Source organism: Oryctolagus cuniculus, chromosome 8 (genome assembly GCF_051225735.1).
Source record: "Oryctolagus cuniculus isolate XC-2025 breed Fujian yellow rabbit chromosome 8, ASM5122573v1, whole genome shotgun sequence".
Taxonomy (NCBI): Eukaryota; Metazoa; Chordata; class Mammalia; order Lagomorpha; family Leporidae; genus Oryctolagus; species Oryctolagus cuniculus.
In genome coordinates this window covers 80,732,019-80,754,642 of record NC_142874.1, presented here as the reverse complement: position 1 = coordinate 80,754,642, position 22,624 = coordinate 80,732,019, and the positions used below count along the sequence as shown (strand labels likewise).

The 22,624-nt window shown below is 38.8% G+C and overlaps 1 protein-coding gene across 41 annotated transcripts in view; it reads right to left on the bottom strand.

Moving 5' to 3' along the window:
• CAMK2D (calcium/calmodulin dependent protein kinase II delta) overlaps nucleotides 1-22,624 on the bottom strand; it is a 332,678-nt gene that overhangs the window by 203,349 nt on the left and 106,705 nt on the right.

Sequence of the window (22,624 nt, the reverse complement as noted above, 5' to 3'; positions counted from 1 at the left end):
ATGTGGGTGCAGGGACCAAGGACTTGGGCCATCTTCCACTGCCTTCCTGGGCCATAGCAGAGAGCTGGACTGGAAGAGGAGCAACCAGGACAGAATCCGGTGCCCCAACAGGGACTAGAACCCGGGGTGCCGGCATCACAGGCGGAGGATTAGCCAAGTGAGCCACGGTGCCGGCCCAAAAGGTGCCATTTTAATCTACTTTTTCTTTTCCCTGGATGGCTCATGATCCTGCATTATTTAGAATCAAAATATATAGATAAATATAAAAATACATAGTAAATTGTGACAATAATACATATCAAAAGGTAAGATTATTATGCCATAGTCTGTCCCAGCATTACAACTTATGTTCTGGCTCCTACAGGTAAAACATAAATGAGGTTTCAGAGACCTAGGAGCTAAGTTTTGAGGGGGCACGACATGTAAACAGGTAATGTGGTACCATGGCCATCTCTAGCCTGCCTAGGGCCTGTCAGCAGACTGGCAAAAGGAAGCTTGGATGGGTCCTATGTCACCCCTGCAGCTAGGCACCTCTGTATACTGCAACACCTACCCAGAGTACCAGTGAGGGTTATCAGGGAAGGCTGAAGGATTATGTCAGAAAGGAGGCCTGAAGGGAGATCAGTCAGTCTAAGGAGGAGGGAGTAGAAGTATGTTTCCTCCAAGAGAATACAGGTGAAAGGTCACTGAGAAAAGATGGGAAAATTAAAAATTACAAAGTTGAATAAGAGGTCTGTGTGCCTGCAGATTAGAGAACAAGGAAGGGAACTCAAAATGTGAAGGATTTGTAATGTTAGGATTTTAGAAATCAGCTTGAGAAACTAGGGAGCCATGGAAGGATATTAATGGCGGGAGTGGCAGATGCTATGCATTTTTTAGAGTCCATTCTCAGTAGCAAAGTGAGGCATTTAGAAGAGGAAAGACTTATCAGAGCTGGACTATAGCATAGCAATTAAGGAAAAGGGGATAAACTGAAAAGCCATTAAAGAAGCTGAAGTGAGAGGAATCTGTAAAGTGATCATGTGAATTTTCTGGGGAAAAGAAAACGACAGGATCACAGCCAGTTTCTAGCCTAGGCAGGGCTGTAAGGTGAGGCAGGAAACAGAAGCAGAGGAGCAGGTTTGGGTGGGGGCTGGGTGGGGCATGGTAGAAAACAAGGTCCACTGTATGCCTAGTAATATTAGGTGCCAGTATAGCATCAAAGTAAAAAGAGAAATGTTAACACCTAAGACATAGATTTGAGAATTATCTGTATATTAATGAGATGCCTTGGGTAGATTTAAAAGGCAGGCAGAGAAAGAGAAAGTCACGAAGGAGATTGAGAATTAGTATTTAGAGATAAAGAAGAAATCTAGAAAAACTAGTGTTTCAAAAGCCAAAGGAGTTGACTCATACTTTCAACTACAGAGATACATGAAGTAAGACCAGGACAAGATGGACTTAGTAATACGGACGTGGTTCATAATCATAACTAGAGCAGTTTCACAGAAACACACAAACACAGGAAAATGAAAGTAGAGGCTTAGAAAATGAATGGGCATTGTGAAAAAAATGAAAATAGAGTGCTTCTCTTAAACAAATGCTTTTCAGAAAGGAAGGAATAAAGGGGAGTTACTGATATACCTAATCATGTGTAAGCAACTTTGTCCACAGATACATTTAAATGTTAATGATTTTTTGGGTTACCACTGTTTTCTCCTCCCTAAATCTTGCCCTTTGAGATATTCAAATCTGTCGGATATCCTCAGAAAACATTCCACAGACAACATGAGCTTCTCTCTTTGCTTTTTAATTTGGGCCCTTAATTACATGCTCCTTTGAACTATGTAGTATTTTCATGTGTAAATGACCTAACTCCCCTCACAAGTAGGAAGCTCCTTATACTATTCTGTCAACAATGGTTGGTACCCCTTTGGTCACATTCTGCTGCTTTATTTACATAAAAAGTAATATAGTTGCTAGAGAGCTCTCACAGCTTTGAGCAGATGAGGAAGTGAAGAACAGAAGGCTTGTGAACTTTGGAATCAAACAAATGTATTTGAATTCTGGGTCCACCCTTCTCAAACTAAACAACATCAGTGAAATTAATTAATTTATTTGACAGTCAGCTTCTTCATCTGTATAGCGTACCTAATAAATGTTCAGTATTTACTGAATAAAGTAAAAGAAAAATGGAAATAAACCTGTAGAGTAGTTGGGAAAGGTAATAATTATGTTAAGGGTTTAAGATGAAATCGTTTTAGGTTATCAGTCTCTAACAATCTACCTTTCTTAAAAATATCATTCTGTAGTCCTGGCAAGGCAACAACACAGAAGACAGGGAATCTACTGATTTATGGAACCAGAAGGATGGCTCCTGGCTCAAAGCTTTATGGGGAATTTAGTTCATTATAACATCATCTCTAGAACAACATGTTTTGGATTTTTTTTTTTTTTATAAATTGTTGTCCTTGACAATATGTATCAGAATCACCTGAGGTGCTTGATTTATAAATAATAGGCAGGGTTTTGGCCTAGCTGTTAAGACACCAGTCAACATGCCCACGTCCCACATCAGAATACCTGAGTTCAACTGCATGCTCTGGCTCCCAGCTCCAGCTTCCTGCTAATGCACACCCTGAGAAACAGCCGGTGATGGCCTGGCACTTAAATGGGAGACTTGGACTGAGTTCCTGGTGCCTGGTTATTACAGGCATCATGAGGGTGAACCAGCAAATGGAAGCTTTGATTTTACCTGTCTCTCTTGGTCTATGTCTCTATAATAAATAATTAAGTAAATGAACAATAAAGCAAACAGACAATAAATAAATGGTAGCTTCCAAGAGCCCACCACAGGTCAATCCAAAATGTTGAAGCCTCCCCCCACCCCTGCCCAGTGCAATTTTATTAAGGAAGTCACATATGAATGCCTAAATACTATGGAACCACTATCCAAAAGTCAAGCTCACTAACGCACTTTACTCAATGTTATAATGTTCCAAAAATATCAGGAAACAAATTCTAGTTTTACCATTCCCATTTACAATGTGCTCTCCAGAGTCACATTTGTCTTCAGGAAGTCATTATATTAAAGTGTTGTGGAAGATGGGGTGAGGGTATCCTAACTAGAACTACTCCTTTCCCGGGTTGGAGAAACTAAACGGACATCTAGACACCATCAAAACCTCCATTCATCTCCACTTCCCTTCTCTCCTTTCTCCCATTTTCTACAGATCAAGTGCTAACATAAGTGGATAGTTGGACATGTCCAGGTTGAACTTAAATTTAAGATGAAACTAAAGTAAATTCTCAGAGGGAATGTGTTTCAGAATTTCCAGAATCTTTCAGTTAGGTGTGGCAGGGGAGTGCAGCTATTAATAACCCCTTTATTTTTTGCACAATTTGGCCATCCAGTCTAAATACTTCATTTCTTTCTCATAGAGAGGTTGTGAAACCATAACTCTCTCTTTGCAAGGCTGTCTGGTGATTAGAACATGAAAGATACTTTGTACCTTCCCACTCTCCTGCAGCAATGGAAATCATTATTCCAGGTAGGAAGGCAGGTCAGATCCTCATTCTTGATCTCTGATGAAAAGGACCCCACATTAAGCAGGACTGACTCAGGGCAACATCAAGGACCTCACACATTATAATGATGTTCAAGCTTACTTTCAATGATTGACTGATATACACTGGAAGATTAGTTTAATAAAATATCATTTCTTTGAATTTATATTTTCTCTTGCTAATTTCTTCATTTCCTCACTTGGATTCTTACTAACCTTTCAAGTTCTGAAATTACCAGGCCACTCATTAATATGCCATTTAACAACATGTGATATTAAAACACTATATGAGGCCAGCGCCATAGCTCACTTGGCTAATCCTCCGCCTGCGGCGCTGGCATCCTGGGTTCTAGTCCCAGTTGGGGCGCTGGGTACTAGTCCCGGTTGCTCCTCTTCCAGTCCAGCTCTCTGCTGTGGCCCAGGAAGGCAGTGGAGGATGGCCCAAGTACTTGGGTCCCTGCACCCGCATGGGAGACTGGAAGGAAGCACCCGGCTCCTAGCTTAGGATCAGCGCAGCGCTGGCCATAGCGGCCATTAGGGGAGTGAACCAACAGAAGAAAGACCTTTCTCTCTGTCTCTCTTTCACTGTCCATAACTCTGTCAAATTAAAAAAAAAAAAAAAAACACTATATGAACTATCACTGTAACTTCTCTGGTACTTTTAAGTAATACTATCTGAAAAATGAAAATGCTGTCAAAAAAGAACAAGGTCTCAAAATAAAATAAAAATAAGCTTTAAGAAAAAATAAAATTAAAAAATAAAAAAATAACATCTTTGAGGTCGGAGTTGTGACACATCTAGTTAAACTGCCTTTTGCAATGCCAGCATCCCATATGAGTGCTGGTTGGAGTCCTACTACTCCACTTTATATCAAGCTCCCTGCTAATGCTCCTGGGAAAGCAGCAGAAGACGGACCAAGTGCTTCAGCCCCTGCCACCTTTGTGGAAAACCTGGATGGAGTTTCAGGCTCTGGCTTCACTGGTATAGCCCTGGCCATTGCAGCCATTTGGGGAGTGTGAACTAGAAGTATGGAGGAGCTTTGTCTCTCTCTCTCTCTGTGTGTGTGTGTGTGTGTGTGTGTATATGTGTGTGTGTGTCTGTCTCCCTCTTTTTTCATAACTCTGCCTTTCATATAATCAAGTTAATTAATTATTTTTTTAAAGATTTATTTGAGAGTCAGAGTTATGGAGAGATAGGGGAGAAAGAGGTCTTCCATCTGATGGTTTACTCTCTGAAATGGTCACAGTGACCAGGGTTGAGTCAGGTCAAAGCCAGGAGCCAGGAGCCTCATCTGGGTCTCCCATGCAGGTGGGACTTGGGTCATCTTCTGCTGCCTTCCCAGGCCATTATCAGGGGGCTGGATAGGAAGTGGAGCAGCAAGGACTCAAACTGGCACCCACATTGGATGCCAGCTTCACAGGCAGCAGCTTTATCTGCTACACCATAATGCTGGTCCTGATAAGTTAATTTTAAAAAATAACACCCCATCAAATTCTTGGCATACATGGCAACAATTCTGTCAAGTGAAGACAAAACTGATTTAAGTTATATACAGGCCAAACGTTTAGCAGTAAGAGAAAAAAATCAAGGGTCAAAATTGTTCTAGAGGTAGCACATGTGTTTAAATTCAAAGGTAAGCTGAGGCAGAAAATAAATTCCCTAGAAAAAAGAACAAAGGTAAGCCTTGGGTGTTATTAACCCAAGGTTGGTAACTGGCCAATGATGGCCCGAAGAACTGAACAACAAATATCAAGAGCCTCATCATGTGGCAAGAAATCTAGTCAATGGACAAATGAGAGCACACAGGTAACAGCAACATCAATAGCAAGACTGAAACAAAATTGAGAATTGAGTAGTAAAGGTAAAAGCTTTTCATGTCATGTTAGGCCTAGAATCAAGATCAGATCTAAACCAGAAACCAGAATTGAAATGGTATGTTCTTCTAGAATAAAAAGAGAATTCAGAAGTAAAAAGCAACACAGCTCATCACTGTATCTAGATATTTTAGCTTCTCCTTTCTGAAACTTAGAATATACAAAGTGTTCAGGAGACACAGATGAAGCTGTCTGCCAGACCCAGGAAAGAAAAGCCTGAGAACAATCATCAGACATGCCAGGCCCAAGGAACCTACAAAGTGAAAGACTTCAGGGCTTCACAAGAGGGATTAGCAAACTATTGCTCATTGGACAAATCAAGCCCACTGTGTATTTTGTATAGGCCATAAATTGAGAATGAATTTTGAAATGGTTGGGAAAAATACTCCATGACATGTAAAAATTAAATGGAATTCAGGTTTCAGTGTCCATAAGCAAACGTCATCGGGACATAGTCATACCTCCTCATTTGTGAAGTATCTTTGGCTGCTTTCATGTGACAACGGCAATGTTGAGTAGTTAAGACAATGCAGCATGGCCAGCAAAGCCTAAAATGTTTACCACTGGGTGCTTTACGGAAATAATGTGTAAATTCCTGCTCTGGAGCAGGCTCCCAAGTACCTTTAAAAGAAATCGCAAAGGACAGAGAAAGCCCTTTATGGAAGTGAGAGCAAAGGACCATGAACCCTTCTACTTCACTGACTAGTTTGGTAATTTAATCTGAAAAACAGGCTTTTGCCTGTTGAAGAGTGAAGTAGTCAAATTCAGGGTTTAAGAATGAAGTTCACCGGGCTGGCGCTGTGGCGCAGAGGTTAAAGCCCTGGCCTGAAACACCGGCATCCCATATGGGCACCAGTTCGAGTCCTGGCTGCTCCACTTCCCATCCAGCTCTCTGCTATGGCCTGGGAAAGCAGTAGAAGATGGCCCAAGTCCTTGGGCCCATGCACCCGTGTGGGAGACCCGGAAGAAGCTCCTGGCTCCTGGCTTTGGATTGGCACAGCTCCGGCCGTTGCGGCCAATTGGGGAGTGAACCATCAGATGGAAGGCCTCTCTCTCTCTCTCTCTCTGCCTCTCCTCTCTCTGTGTAACTCTTTCAAATAAACAAAATCTTTAAAAAAAATGAGGTTCACTCAACTTCATCAAAATGAGTGGGTAATCTGGAAAGAGAGAAAAAAATCCAAGACATTGATTCTGCTTTCTGAGTATCATCACAATTCCCTGCAGGAAGCTGAGGAAGCAGCTAGTAGTTTTAGGTGTCCGCCAGATAAATGTGCTAGTGAGTCCTGACACTCCTGACAAAGATGACTCAAAATCTCCAGGGTGTGTGGGAAACACATCAAAGATCACCAAGAGGGTCCCAGCCAAGATTCCAGCCAGCAGGATGGGAATTTCAGACTAAGTGATAAGGGGGTATTTAGGAAGGCCAGGAAGTAAAATCAGAAGGCTGACTCATGCGGATTGTTGGCCTACCAAGCCAGGTGGAAGCCATGTATTTGTCCTTCAGTTTTACAATCTTTGTTTAGCTGCAAGCCTGCTCTAGACTATTGATACCAAACGAACCAAAGCCTGCAGCTGAATCCTGTGTTGTGGATAAAACTGTTGGGTCATAAATCAAAATTTTTATGTTTATCTTTTATTTATTTATACTAATAGAAGTATTTGGTTCTCTTTAGATTACCTAAATTTAATAAAAATATATGTACTCATACATTGTTGAATTCCTGTAACATTTACTTACTAGGCACTGACTCTGTGTCACATGCTATTTTAGGTTTACCGACAATTACAATTACAGATAAGTTTACAGACAAATTCCTTCCCTTCCTGGAGCTTTCTATACCAGTGGATAGAACATAATCCAGTTGATTAAATATCCAGTGTCATGAAAACTGTGACAAAGAAAAGAAAGTAAAGCAAGGAAGAAGTGCAGCAATGGGTACTGGAGTGTCAGGAGAGCCTTCCTCCTGGTGAAGTGGTGGTTGACACCAGGCAAAAAGAGGAGGTGAGCTGGCATGTTTCCCTGCTGGGAAGCAGCAGGACTCACAGAAAAAAATCCAGATAAGGGCCCTGCAGTAGGAGGACACCAGGACCAGCTGAAAAAACAAAAGGAGCCCAGACAGGCTGGGGCAATGTAACTGAGGGAGAGAGAAATCCAGCCAAGATCAGATGGAGAGGATCAGTGGGGGTGACAGCCATTGTGAGGACTCTGGCTATGCCCTGAGTGCCTTGGGAAGCCAGTGATATGTTTCTGAGCGAAGGAGAGACACAGTCAGACTCAGCAGCCGGAGTAATCCTGTTCAAACTAAATCGGATATTGTCATTTCACTATTTAAACACCAAAAATTTCCCAAATGCAAAACAAACAACTGCATCATAAATACCCAGCTCATTTATTGTCTCAAACGATAGTATTTTTTACAATAAGACCACATGTAGACATAACTTCATTTTTTTCCATATTATTTCCTTGGGAAATGTTTTGTAAGTGTTATGGTAACACAGCACTTGTTCAGATCAATTGAGAAGGGAGTTGTCTAAATTAGTTAAATGATTGGATTATTTTATTTAAATAAATTTCACTCCATTTACTGTCTGAAGGAATCAGACTAGCCAAGGTTGCCTAATAAAATTTATTTTGATGAATAGATTTTTTAAAAGGATTGTAATTAGCATATGTCAGCTTGAGACTATGCTACCTTGGCTTTGCTTACAGTGCAATTTCTATGTTTCAGTTTAATTAGGTATTTATAAAATGTTTCAAAAGCAGTTTAATCTCTTCATTAGACTTGCCCTTAATATAAGGAGATGTACTATTTCCCCCCACCCACACAAGGAAATGTCATGGGTCCAGAGCTACAAGTAATGCTGGCTATTTGTCTTTTTGTTGCTATTGCTATTTAAGCTATAGCTTAAATTGGGGTTTCTCAGCCTTAGTACTACTGGCATTTTGGACCACATAATTCATTGTTTTGAGAGGCTGTCCTGAACACTGAAGAAAGCTTAGCAGCATCCTTGGACTCTATTCAACAGATGACAGATGGGCACCCCATGTTGTGACAATCAAAAATGTCTGCTCACATGGGCAAATGTTTCCAGAAGGAGGAGAGAATGATGGAGAGAAAAATCAGCCCAGGCTGAAAAGCAATACTCTAAAGCAATAATTCTCTGGTCTTTTGCAGGGAAAAACTTGCCTCACTTACTTTCTTTTGTCCAATTTATAAATATATTCCTAAAAAGTGACCAGGAAATGTAATTTAATTTTGAAGTCAGAATTATATAAGCATTATCAAAATGAAAGGTCACATGAATAATCAACATATTTGAGAATGACATTTGAAAACCAGGTTTAATCAGTGTTCTTCTCTTAGAAAGTTTCAAAAAAGCACACTTAAACGTATGTTTGGCATTACCAGCTTTTAAATGAGAAGTTGTTTGGGGGAATGACAACTGGTAGAAGAAAAAAAATGAAATTCAACATAGCGACTTGATTATATTTAAAAAATTTAAACCTATGAGTAAAATTTATAGTTTTAATACTTTTCTATAGGAGTGCAACTGGATGCAACCCTAAGTGTGTCTAAAATCAACACATTTGAATTATTACTGCTAAAAACAAATAGAAGACAATATTGCATTTTTGTACTTTTCCAATTATTTTGTCCCAAAATATAATTTTATTTTGAGATCTGATTACCTCTTTACCATGTTGGACCACTCCCTTAGCAGGTTTCCCCCTAATGCCTCAAACTCAAAAAGCTCTTGTTTTATTTCCCTTGTTCTTTTCCTGAAACTTCCACTATTTTACGCTTTAACAATGGGTCTGATTATATTTTCTTAAGTTCTAGCTTTTTAGGACATTGTTACCTGTTCAAAGAAGGAACTCAGAGCTAAGACCTACATCTCATGTAACTTGGGCATATGTAGAACAAGGAAAATCTAACCAGGAAAACCACAGAAACCAAGGCACCTACAGAATGTAAATGCACTAAGTGCCCTTTCAGCAGCAAGACTTCTGTTGAACAAAGAAATTTAGAGGAAAAAGTCCATTCTAAAATACTGGGCTTTTCTAAGCCCCTGCAACCAGAATTGGTGTACCAATGTTTCCAAATACAAGCTTTCTCCCCCTAATCCATAACTTTCCCTAGATCCCTGATGGAACAAGGAGACAGATTTGAGTCATAATCTTCTGCTGCCACAGGCCAGTAATTAAGACTTTCTCTCTTAAAAGCTGACATCAGAGATGGCTTTGTGTACAACAGGCAGTGGACCCACCTTATTTGGTAATACTTTTATTCATTTTAAATAAAACTTTAGCTGTTTTATACATAAAATACACTTCAGAGCACATTCAGAATGAAAATAAGAGAATAAGTAGAACAAAAAAATACTAAAAGAAATAAAATAGTAAGTTGTTCCTCGACAGTGAGGACAAGGGCTGATTAAGTCACTGTTTCTCATAGTGTCCATTTCACTTCAACAGGTTTCCTTTTAAGTGCTCAGTTAGTTATCACTGATCAGGGAGAACATATGATATTTGTCCCTTTGGGACTGGCTTCTTTCACTCAGCATGATGTGTTCCAAATTCCTCCAGTTTGTTGCAAATGACCGGCTTTCATTTTTTTACTGCTGTATAGTACATATCCCATAATTTCTTTATCCAGTCTTCTGCTGATAGGCATTTAGTTTGATTCCATGTCTTAGCTATTGTGAACTGAACTGCAATACACACTGAGGTGCTGACAGCTATTTGCCAATTTAATTTCCTTTGGGTAAATTCCAAGGAGTGGGATGGCTGGGTTGTATGGTAGGGCTGTATTCAGGTTTCTGAACAATCTCCAAACTGACTTCCATAGTGGATTTACCAGTTTGCATTCCCACCAACAGTGGGTTAGTGTCCCTTTTTCCCAACATCCTCGCCAGCATCTGTTGTTGGTAGATTTCTGTATGTAAGGCATTCTAACCAGGGTGAGGTGAAACCTCATTGTGGTTTTGATTTGCATTTCCCAGATGCCTAGTGATCCTGAACATTTTTTCATGTGTCTGTTGGCCATTTGGATTTCCTCTTTTGCAAAATGTCATTTGAGGTCCTTGGCCCATCTCTTAAGTGGGTTGTTTGTTTTGTTGTTGTGGAGTTTCTTGATCTCTTTGTAGATTCTGGTTATTAATCCTTTATCGGTTGCATAATTTGCAAATATTTTTTCCCATTCTGTTGGCTGCCTCTTCATTTTCCTGACTGTTTCTTTTGCAGCACAGAAACTTCTCAATTCAATTTAATCTCAATTGTTAATTTTGGCTTTGACTGCCTGTGCCTCCAGGGTCTTTTCCAAGAAGTCTTTACCTGTGCCTATATCTTGCAGGGTTTCTCTGATGTTCTCTAATAATTTGATGGTTTTGGATTGTAGATTTAGATCTTTAATCCATGTTGAGTGGATTTTTGTGTAAGGTACAAGGTAGGGGTCTTGGGCCCCTGCAACTATGTGGGAGACAGGGAAGAAGCACCTGGCTCCTGGCTTTGGACTAGCACAGCTCCAGCCATTGAAGCCATTTGGAGAGTGAACCACCGGATGGAAGACCTTTCTCTCTGTCTCTCCCTCTCACTGTAATTTTACCTCTCAAATAAATAAATAAAACCTTTAAAACAAAAAAAATAAATCAAAGAATTAAGGGTTTACCTGATTACAGAAATCATCATTGCATATCCACCCTACACTAATATACATTTCTACAATGTAAAACATATTTCTAAAAAATTTTTGTCATGTTACATAGTATCACATAAATTAATATTACTTGTTTCCTTAATATTTGTTGTTTTCTAACAAATTTTTTTTTGAAAAATTTTTTTTTTATTTGACAGGCAGAGTTAGACAGTGAGAGAGAGAGAGAGAGAGAGAGACACAGAGAAAAATGTCTTCCTTCCATTGGTTCACCCCCCAAATGGCTGCCATGGACGGCATGCTGCGCCAATCCAAAGCCAGGAGCGAGGTGCTTCCTTCTGGTCTCCTATGAAGGTACAGGGGCCCAAGCACCTGGGCCATCCTCCACTGCCTTCCCTGGCCACAGCAGAGACCTGGACCGGACGGAAGAGGAGCAACCAGGACTAGAACCAGGCGCCCATATGGGATGCTGGCGCCACAGGCAGAGGATTAACCAAGTAAGCCATGGCGCCAGCCCCTCTAACAAATATTTTGTTCTTTTTCCCAATCAATAAGAAAGGGGAATAAAAAATTGTATCCACGGGAAGTAATTCAGGGTCAATGGTAACCACTTAAAAGATAAGCCAAAATTTTCATCAAAGTACAAAAATTGCCATTAAAATAAAATTAATTCTGTAATGTCCATATTTGCATTAAGTATCTGAATGAAATCTCATGCTCATATTTCCCACTAGAACAAGGATCCTGGCTTACCATCATTTCAACTAATATTCTGAAAATTTTAACATTCTTTCTCTACTTACTAAAGGATGGTGTTACTAATCCAGACTTAGCAACTAGGAGCAGTACAATGCAGTGCTAAAGAACTTGGATTGGGATGCAAGCATATGAGGGTTTGAATTCCAACTCTAGAACTGCTTGTCTTTGTTGAATTGTGTAATCTCTCTAGACTTTGGATTCCTTGTGTATAAAGTGGAGACAAGAATGGCATTTGTTTGTTATAAGAATTAAAAGACTGAATACATAGAAAGCACTGAAACCATTACCTTCTAAAAGAGTTAAATTTTAGTATTAGTTTAGATGCAAAGTTCATTGGAATTCTAACCAATTTTTGTTTTATTCTGCTCATCTTCAGATCTTAATGTAATTATTTATTATAGGTAAGTTTATTTTTAGTATCCATGCTACCAGCAAAAAAAAAAAAAAAAAAAAAAAAAAAAAAAGAGAGAGAGAGAGAGAGAGAAAAGAGCATTAAGTTTTAAGTAACTAAGAAAAGACACCTTTCCAAGCTTAGCTTTCATTAATACTGCCTGGCTAGGGTCAGCGCTGTGGCATAACAGGTAAAGACACTGCCTACAGTGCCGGCATCCCATATGGGCACTGGTTCAAGTCCCAGCTCTTCCACCTCCGAGCCAGCTCTCTGCAATGGCCTGGGAAAGCAGTAGAAGATGGCCCAAGTCCTTGGGCCCCTGTACCCACATAAAAGCTCTGAAAAAGCTCCTGGCTTCTGGCTTCAAATCAGCTGAGCTCCAGGAATTGTGGCCATCTGGGGAGTGAAAAGAGGATGGTAGACCTCCCTTTCTCTCTTTCTCTCTCTCTCTTTTCTCTTTCTCTCTCTCTCTCTCCTTCTCCCTCTCTGTAACTTTGCCTTTCAAATAAACAAACAGATCTCAAAAGATTTAATGCTATAACTAGTACTCAAACAGTATTTTTCACTTTATGTTTCTGTGTGGGAGCAAACTGTTGAAATCTTTACTTAATATACGCTAAACTGATCTTCTGTATATAAAGAGAACTGAAAATGATTCTTGATGTGAATGGAAGGGGAGAGGGAGTGGGAAAGGGGAGGATTGTGGGTGGAAGGGACGTTATGGGGGGGAAGCCATTGTAATCCATAGGCTGTACTTTGGAAATTTATATTCATTAAATAAAAGTTAAAAATTAAAAAAAAATAAAAAAAGAATATTAGCTTGAATACACAATTTTGATATCTCTATTTTCCATTCTACTAAGTTGTTTACTGAAAACATGGTGCATTTAACATTTACAATCAAGAATTATAAAGGATACATCACTAGCCCATACAGTAAAGTAATTAGAATTTTTGAAAATATTTATATGTGTATGTTGGGGGACTCTGTTGTACTGTGCCTCACATTTGTAAAAAACAATAAGAATAATCAATTCTGCAGATAGTAATGTATTCTAGGAAATAACCTAGCATTACAGAAATAATCAAGATTAAAGAAGGAAATTTTGGCCGATGCTGCGGCTCATTTGGCTAATCCCCTGCCTGTGGCACCAGCACCCCAGATTCTAGTCCCAGTTGGGGCACCAGATTCTGTCCCGGTTGCTCCTCTTCCAGGCCAGCTCTCTGCTGTGGCCCAGGAAGGCAGTGGAGGATGGCCCAAGTACTTGGGCCCTGCACCCGCGTGGGAGACCAGAAGGATGCACCTGGCTCCTGGCTTTGGATCGGCGCAGCGTGCTGGCTGTAGCGGCCATTTGGGGGGTGAACCAACGGAAAAGGAAGACCTTTCTCTCTGTCTCTCTCTCTCTCACTGTCTAACTCTGCCTGTCCAAAAAAAAAAAAAAAAAAAGAAGAAGAAGAAGAAGAAGGAAACGTAACCAAATAAAAGTGTTTTCCTTTTTACATGTTACAGAATTGCTAGAGAAAGCAATTTATCAATAAAATCATTTATCCTTGTGTAATTACAAACTTATGAATATTGGACATAGCCAACAATAAGTGGAAATGTCATAGAAAAAAGCTTCAATTGTCAGTCTTTTGGAATATTAATTTCCCACACCATTCAAAACAAGTTTTGGCTCTCATTTATATAACTATTAACTGCTTTCTCAACAGTTCAATTAGCATTAAGTTCGTACTTTTCCTATGTGACTTGCTTTCAAGAGATTCAAACGGCAATACTGTATCAATAGACACATAAGAGAATTTACTAACTTGATAGTTAAATACCAGGTATATTTACAGTGAATATTTATAGAGTTTAAGCTTACATAATGTGATTACAGTGGTCCTTCATAGAACCTGAGCAACATAGAAGATATCTACATGAAGAGTAGAATAAAATGGTGAACTTAATGGGTTGGATAAAGTTATCTATTAAAAAGAAAAAAATAAAACCTGATGGTTAATTTTGTTTTGTGACATTTGAGGAATGGTATTTGACCCAACAATATTTTACAAAGACCACAGAGATCTAAGACTGTAGTTAAAACATCACTTTTGCAGATGACATCACACTACCAAGGTCAGGAAAGAGACACTCCACGTAAAATGAGGGTATGAGCAGAACGTAAATGTCTCATCTCTTAGGTAACTGTGTGACCTTGAACATCTTACTTCACTACTGAAATTTCCAATTTCTGTCTGCAGAATCTATGTTGGGTTTAGATAATTCTTAAGGAACCTTCCATTTTTATATTTTAGAAAAAGAAAATTCTGCTAATTCTAAATGCCAGTATCATTTACCAGCATGGAAAATCTGTTTTTACAGATTTTTTTAAAGCTTTAGCTATTCTTTCATCTTCACCTGTCAGCATATGGAACCTCAGCTACTCTTATATATGTGAAACAACAAAAGCTGTTCAAGCCAAACATGTTTCTGAAATCTAGTAATTCCTTATGAAGGTTATTATATAAGGTGGGTAGGTAAAACAGACTCTAAAACCTTAAAAAAAAGTTTTCTTTCCTTATGTTAGCATTAAAAGTTTTTAACTTAATCTTTGTCCTATAAGCTGGGGAATGGAGGGAAGATTGGACTGATTTAAAGCAAAAATAATCTCAGAAATCTCCTTGAGTTAGGGAATAAAAACACTAATGCCTTTTTAATCTTGTTGTCTCTGTTGGGTTCTCTAAGTAAAGTACCTCAAATAGAAATGGGAGAAGTTAAATTATTTCCATTTGAAGATGATATGATTCAATAAAGAAAGAAACCAAAGACTCCATCAAGAAGACTATTAGAACTGATAAACAAAAAGCTGTAGGATACAATATCAACATGCAAAAATTAGTAGCATTTTTATATACTAAATAGGAACTTACTGAGGAAGAACAGCAATTACATTCACAACATCTAAAATACACACACACACACGCACACACATACAAACTTTGTAAAACACTGATAAAATAAATTGAAGAAGCCATGGAAAAAATGGAATGATATACCATGTTCATGAGTTGGAAGAATTAATATTGTTAAAATGTTCTTATTACCTGGGGCAGGTGTTGTGGCACAGCAGGTTAACTCCCTGACCTCAAGTGCCAGCATCCCATATGGGTGCTGGTTCGAGACCCGGCTGCTCCACTTCTGATCCAGCTCTCTGCTGTGGCCTGGGAAAGCAGTGGAAGATGGCCCAGGTCCTTGGGCCCCTGCACCCACATGGGAGACCCAGAGGAAGCTCCTGGCTCCTGGCTTTGGATTGGCGCAGCTCCGGCCGTTGTGGCCAATTGGGGAGTGAACCAGCCGTTGGAAGTCCTCTCTCTCTCTCTCTCTCTGCCTATCTTCTCTCTGTGTAACTCTGACTTTCAAAAAATGAATAAATCTTTAAGAAAAAAAAGTTCATATTACCTAGAGTGATAGAGTGATATATATATTCAATCTAATCCCCATCAAAATACCAATGACATTCTTCACAGAAGTAGCCAGAAAATCCTAAAATTCATATGGAAACAAAAGATTTCAAATAGCCAAAGACATCTTAAACGGAAAGAAGGAAAATAGAGCCTTCAAAATACCAAGTTTCAAGGCATGATACAGAGCTATTGTAACCAACACAGCATGATAGTGCTATAAAAATAGTCATATCGACATATGAACAGGATAAAAACCCCAGGAATGAATCCATGTACCCACAGCCAACTTATCTTTTACAAAAGAGCCAAAAACATACCTTGGTGAAAAGATAGTCTTTTTAATAAACGATGCTAAGAAAACTGAACAACCATCTTTTCATCTTTTATAAAAATCAACTCAAAAGGGATCAAAGATCTAAAAGTAAGACTTGGATCCATGAAACTACTAAAAGAAAATATAAGACAAATAAGTCAAGACATTGCATAGGCAATGACTTTTTTTAGTACGATCCCAAAAATAAAACCAAAAATAGTGTTTGCATAGTAAACAAAACAATCAACAGAGTGAAGAGATAACTAACAGAATGTAAGAAAATATTTCTTAACTATTTAACTTGACAAAGGATTAGTATTCAGAATATAGAAAAGACTAAACAACCAATAAAAAATTAGCCAGTCCAGTTGAGAAATTGTCAAGGATATGATAGAGATTTCTCAGAAAAAACACAAATGGTCAACATATATGTGAAAAAAATGCTCAATATTAATAACCTTCAGGGAAATGCAGACGAAAAAAGATTACTGTCAAAAGGAATACTGGTGAGGAGGTGAAGATAAGGAATACTTTATATGCTAAAGAAAAAGTGATTTAAGGAATGATCATTTTTAGTTGGTTTAAAATATGTTTCTTTGGGAGAAACCTTTTCTGGCTACAAGTTCTCAAGATTATTGATTCTGCACCAAGAGAAAGACACACAAGAATATAAAATAAGTAATTTTTCAAAGGGAAAATATTGTCAAATACAATATTTCCTTCCTTGAAGTTATAAAACATCTTAAAACCAAGCAAATAATAAAACAGAGAAAAGGGAGAGATAAAAGTGTCTTTACAGGTTGATTATCCCTTATCTGAAATGCTTGAGAAGTGTTTTGGATTTCGAATTTTTCTGATCTTGGAATATTTTCACATAAATAATGGAATATTTTGAGAAGAGGATCTGCGTTTAAATATGACATTGACTTACATTTCAGTTATACATAATGCAAATAGTATGGAGATAATTTCATACAATAATTTTAGTGCACTGTGTTTTCTGACTGTGACCCCATCAAATGAAGGCAGGTGTGGCATTTTCCCACCATATCATATGAGTGCTCAAAAAGTTCTGAGTTTTAGATTTTGGAGCATTTTGGACTTTTAAAAAATACTTATTTTATATATTGGAAAGGCAGAGATACAGACAGAAAGAGAGAGGGAATGAGAGAGAGATGCCTTCCATCACCCATTATTCCCCAAATGGTTGCAAAAGCTGAGGCTGGGCCAGGCAGAAGTCATGAGCCTGGAACTCCATCCACGTTTCCAACGTGGGTTTCAGGGGCCCAAGTACTTGGGTCATCCTTTGCTGCTTTCCCAGGCTCAATAACAGGAGCCTACTAATGCAGATCCTCGGAAGCAGCAGTGATATCTCAAGTGGTTGGGTCTCTGCCACCCATGTTGGAGGTCAGAATTGAGTTACCAGCGCCTAGCACTGGTCTCAGGTGTGGGCATTTGAGGAATGAGCCAGAGAATGGGAACATTCTCATTCTTTCTTTCTCCCTCTCTCTCCGTTTCTGTCCCTCTTCCCCCTCACATAAATAAATACAAATTTTAAAAAAACTCTCCTCTGAGGCCAGCGCTGTGGCATAGTAGCAGGCTGAGCCTCCACCTGAGGCACTGACATCCCCTGTGGGCACCAGTTTGTGTCCCAGCTGCTCCTTTTCAGATCCAGCTCTCTGCTAATGGCTTGGTAAGCCAGTGGAGGATGGCCCAAGTGCTTGGGCCCCTGCATCCTCGTTGAGGACCTAGAGGAAGCTCTTGACTCTTGGCTTTGGATCAGCTCAGCTCCAGCTATTGCAGCCATTTGGGGAATGAACCAGCAGATGGAAGACATTTCTCTCTGCTCTCCCTATGTTTGTAACTCTGCCTCTAAAATAAATAGATAAATAATTACTCCTCTTTGTTGTTTATTTTTTGATTACTATTGCTACTGCTGTTGTTTGAAAATCATTTTTTACATGAGTAAATACAGCTAGATTGCATGGCATGATAACACATCAGTTAAGATAGTCAATATAAAATAAAAACTAAAGGATCTTCACTTTGCTAATTAGATAAAAATTGGAACATCCTGGTCAAGGCCTTGCCTCAAGGCCTTTACACAGGCTGTTTCCATGATCTGTACTTATTTTTTCCTACAAAGACAAATTGCACACACACACACACACATACATCTTTTAGGTCTTTATCAAATGCTTCCTTCCTTCTCAGTGGAGTGGTTCTGATTACCTATTTAAAACTGGTTATCCTAACACTGCTTAATTCTATTCTTTGCTTCCCCTTCCCCCACCAACCGTCAATATTTAACATCCTATACCTTATTTACTTCCCCCCCACCACCACCAGTGCAAACTTCAACAGGGCAAGGACATTTTTCCTGCTATACTCCCAGAATGACAACTTGTAGGCTGACTGAATGATGTAGGTGAATTTTTCAGTCTTATTATTTTTGAAATTATGTCTTCTGAATTTAATCTACCTATGATTATATAACCTGAGACACAGAGTCACTAGAAGTCTTTCTTGTAGGTAGAAACAGGTCCTAGGGTTCAGGGATCTGGAACTTCCAAAGTTCCTTCTGTACTCCCGAAAGCTTGAGAGGTGCAACAAAAATTCAAGTGAGGTACATCGAACATTTATGCTATTCATATCAAATACAACAATAAAAATATTATGAATGTTCAAAAAGAAAAGATTTATGCTGTTTGGCTATTACGACTCCCTGAAAAAAAAAAGTGTAAGATGCATCAGAGTGGACTGATGATACTATCCAGGTCAAAAACTGTAGAAGTTTCCCCACTGAACAACTTTCTGCTTTTGTTAATAAAGTTTGCTTGCTTGCTTGCTTGCTTTTGCATGCAGCATCAAAATGAAAATAGTTCTTATTTTAGCTTGAGAGTTTATAGGATGCTTGGCTTGGGTCTATTAAAAGAAATCAAGGAAACTACTTTTTTTTTAAGATTTTATTTATTTTATTTGACAGGTAGAGTTACATAGAGTGACACGGAGAGACAAAGAGAAAGATCACCCTTCAGATGGTTCACTCCCCAAATGGCTGCAACTGCTGGAGCTATGCCAATCCGAAGAGAGGAGCCAGGCACTTCTTCCTGGTTTCCCATGTAAGTGCAGGGGCATAAAGTCTTGTGCCATCTTTTACTGCCTTCCCAGGCCATAGCAGAGAGCTGGATTGGAAGTGAAGCAGCTGGGACTAGAACTGGTACCCACATGGGATGCCAGTGCCACAGGCGGAGGATTAACCTACTGGCGCCAGCCCCAGAAATTACTTTCATAATCCACAAAATTTGAGTTTCACAGAAGATCTTTGATAAAAACAAAAAATGGGGTTGGCACTGTGATACAGTGAGCTAAGCCTCCACCTATAGCAACATTATCCTATATGGGTGCCAGCTCTCTGGTATGGCCTGGGAAAGCAGTGGTAGATAGCCCAAGTGCTTGGGCCTCTGCAACCACATGGGAGATCTGGAAGAAGCTCCTGGCTTCATATGGGCTCAGCTCTGCTGTTGTGGCTATCTGGAGAGAGAATCAGAAGATGGAAGACCTCTCTCTGTCGCTCCCTCTCCATGACTCTACCTTTCAAATAAGTAAATAAAATCTTTTAACAAAAAAGTCAAAACAAATAAATTATAATACACAGGAACTTCAAATTCATTAAACAAATATTTAATTTTATCTTAAATATGAGCAAAAATAGTGTTATTTGAATGATCATGGGTCAACGTTATATAATTTCTCTTTAGCCAGTTGTTATGGGTTCAGTGTTTCTCCCCAAAATTTATCTGTGGAACTCCTACTTCTTACATCTCAAAATGTGACTATACTTGAAGATAAAGTGTCTAAAGGGTCATTTTATTTAAAATGAAATCACTTCTGTGGCCTTTATTCCTCTGGGTATCCAACTGGTACCCTTAGAAGAAGAATAAATTAGGACATAGACATACAGAGCAAAGTTCATGGGAACCGGGAGAAGATAGCTAATTACAAGCCAAGGAGAACAGTCTCAGAAGAAACCAAGTTTTCCAATACCTTAATCTTGGCCTTCTGTTTTCTGTAACTGTAAAAAAATAATTTTCTGGAGCTGGGGTAGCAGTACAGTGGGTTAAGCCACCACTTGTGATGGTGGCATCAACATCCAGGTGTCAGTCCAGCTGCTCTGCTTCTAACTCAGCTCTCTGCTAATGCACCTGAAAAATACTTGTGTGAAGTACTAGGGCCCTTGCCACTCACATGAGAGTCCCAAATGAAGTACCTGGCTCCTAGCTTCAGACTGGCCTAGTTCCAGCTACTGTAGTCATTTGGGGAGTGAACAAGTGGATAAAAGATCTCTCTCTCTCTCTCTCTCTCTCTCTCTGTGTGTGTGTGTGTGTGTGTGTATCAATCTGCTTTCAAATAAATAGACAGACAAGTAAGGGCCAGGTGTTACAGTGCAGTGGGTTAAGCCACCATCTGTGACACTAGCATCCCTTATGAGTGCCAGTGTGACTTCCAGCTGCTCCACTCTGACCCAGCTCCTGACTAATGTACCTAGGAAAGCAGTGGAAGATGGCCCAAGTACTTGGGTCCTGCAATGTATGTTGGAGACAGCTCAGACCTGGCTGTTTGCTGCCATTTAGGGAGTGAATAATAGAAAGATATTCTCTCTCTCTCTCTCCCTCTCCTCTCACTCTGTAACTCTGCCTCTCAAGCAAATAAATATGTCTTTAAAATAAGTAGATAAAAATACTTTCTGTTCTTGAAGCCACCTAGTCTGTGGTACTTTTTTAGGGTGGTCCTTGCAAACTACTACAGCAGCCACCCTTCTCCCCCTTACTTGTGGTTCTGTTTTCTGTTTGAGTTACCCATGATCAACTGGAGTCTGAGGATACTGAATGGAAAACTGCAGAAAAAAACAATCTCTAAGTTTTAAACTTAAAGCCATTCTGGGTTGCATGTTAAAATCTTACACTACCCCGCTCTGTCCTGAACTGGACATGAATTACCCCTTTGTCTGAAGTATCCATGCTGATATACCATCAGCCAGTTGGGTTACTTAGCAGCTCTCTTGGTTATAAAATCAACTGTCATGCCATCACAGAACTTGTATTCCAGTAATCCTTGTGTCAATTAATAATGGTTGCCAAGAGAAGAAGCACTGATGCTGGCAATTCATAAGTGCCAAAAAAAGAATCCATAAAACATTTCTCTCACCCCACACTGTCACAAGAAGCAGGATGAGTACAGTACAGTAAAATAGTCTGAGAAATCACATTTACATCACTTTTAATAGAGTATGTTGTCATAATTGTCAATTTTATTATTAGTTGTTAAGCTCTTACTATACCTAATTTATAAATTAAATTTTATAATAAGATGTATTTATAGGAAAAAACACAGTTCAGGCTTTAATCACTTAGGATACAGTCTAAGAAAAAGTTCATTAGGTGCAATTTTTTGTGTATTAATATTAAAAGAGTGCCCTTACACAAATACAATGGCTACAGCCTCAGCAGGCAATATAATCTTATGGGATCACTATCATATATGTAACCCATGGTTGACTGAGACATCAATATGAGGCATATGACTGGATAAATAGGATTCAATTATATCTGCAATTCAAGCAAATAAAGGGGGCCTTGGAATAGTATCCACCAGTGGATAAGGGGGCAACCTTACAGTCAACCAAGAAACATCACAGACTTCTGTCAGGATAAAATACTTGTATGGGGTACATTCACATTTCAGACCTGTTTTGACCTCTCCTAAAACAAGAGGCTGCTTTTAAAGAGCTGCCAGCATGCTATTCTTTCAGATTCACTCCATAGTTTTATTCAGTCCCTTAACAACTCCCTCTAAAGGCAGGACACTGAACACTTGGAAGCATGAATAGAAAAAGAATGGTCCTATGCATAAAAAAAAGGATACTTTTCAGTGAATACTTTTATAAATTCTGAGGTATTATCATCTCCTTTTTCATTACTTCTAGGTCAGAACTATTTTGTTTGACAATAAAACCCAGAGTTCTGGGACAGTAACATTTTTCCAAAAATATAAAAACTATTCTCAAAATTTTTAGTTTTTTTTTTTTTGCTTTTTCTTCCACTTGTTTTTTTTTTTCTTTTGGTTTTCTTATATTCATCAATTAATTTTTCATTTAGAAAACTGCTTTGCTATTTTATAATTGAGGAGGAACAATATTCTGAAGTTATTTTTCTCATTTCTGAAATAGAATCAATCAATAAAAGGTAAACTTCTTAGAGAACAGATGGGAAGTACTTTCACTGAGTTAACTAATGGCATAAATTCTGTCTCTCCACACTTCACTGGCAGTAGCTGAACAAGTTTTAAAGACAACCAAAAGCAGTATTCAACTAATGTTCTACATTACTTTCTAAAGTTTATATAAGTTTTACAATTAAAAAATATATCTTTTCAATTTTTTTATATGTATTTCATTTTCACCTTCAAAACTACTCTCTTTCCAAATAAGGGAAATTACTGTTATTTTCATTTTATATGAGCTTACAGAAGATACCCAACTAGTTAATGTAGCAAACTCTAATACATGGTGAAAATAAAGCTAATATGATATAGTGAAAGATTACTTAAATTTATTTATTCTTTAAGTTACATT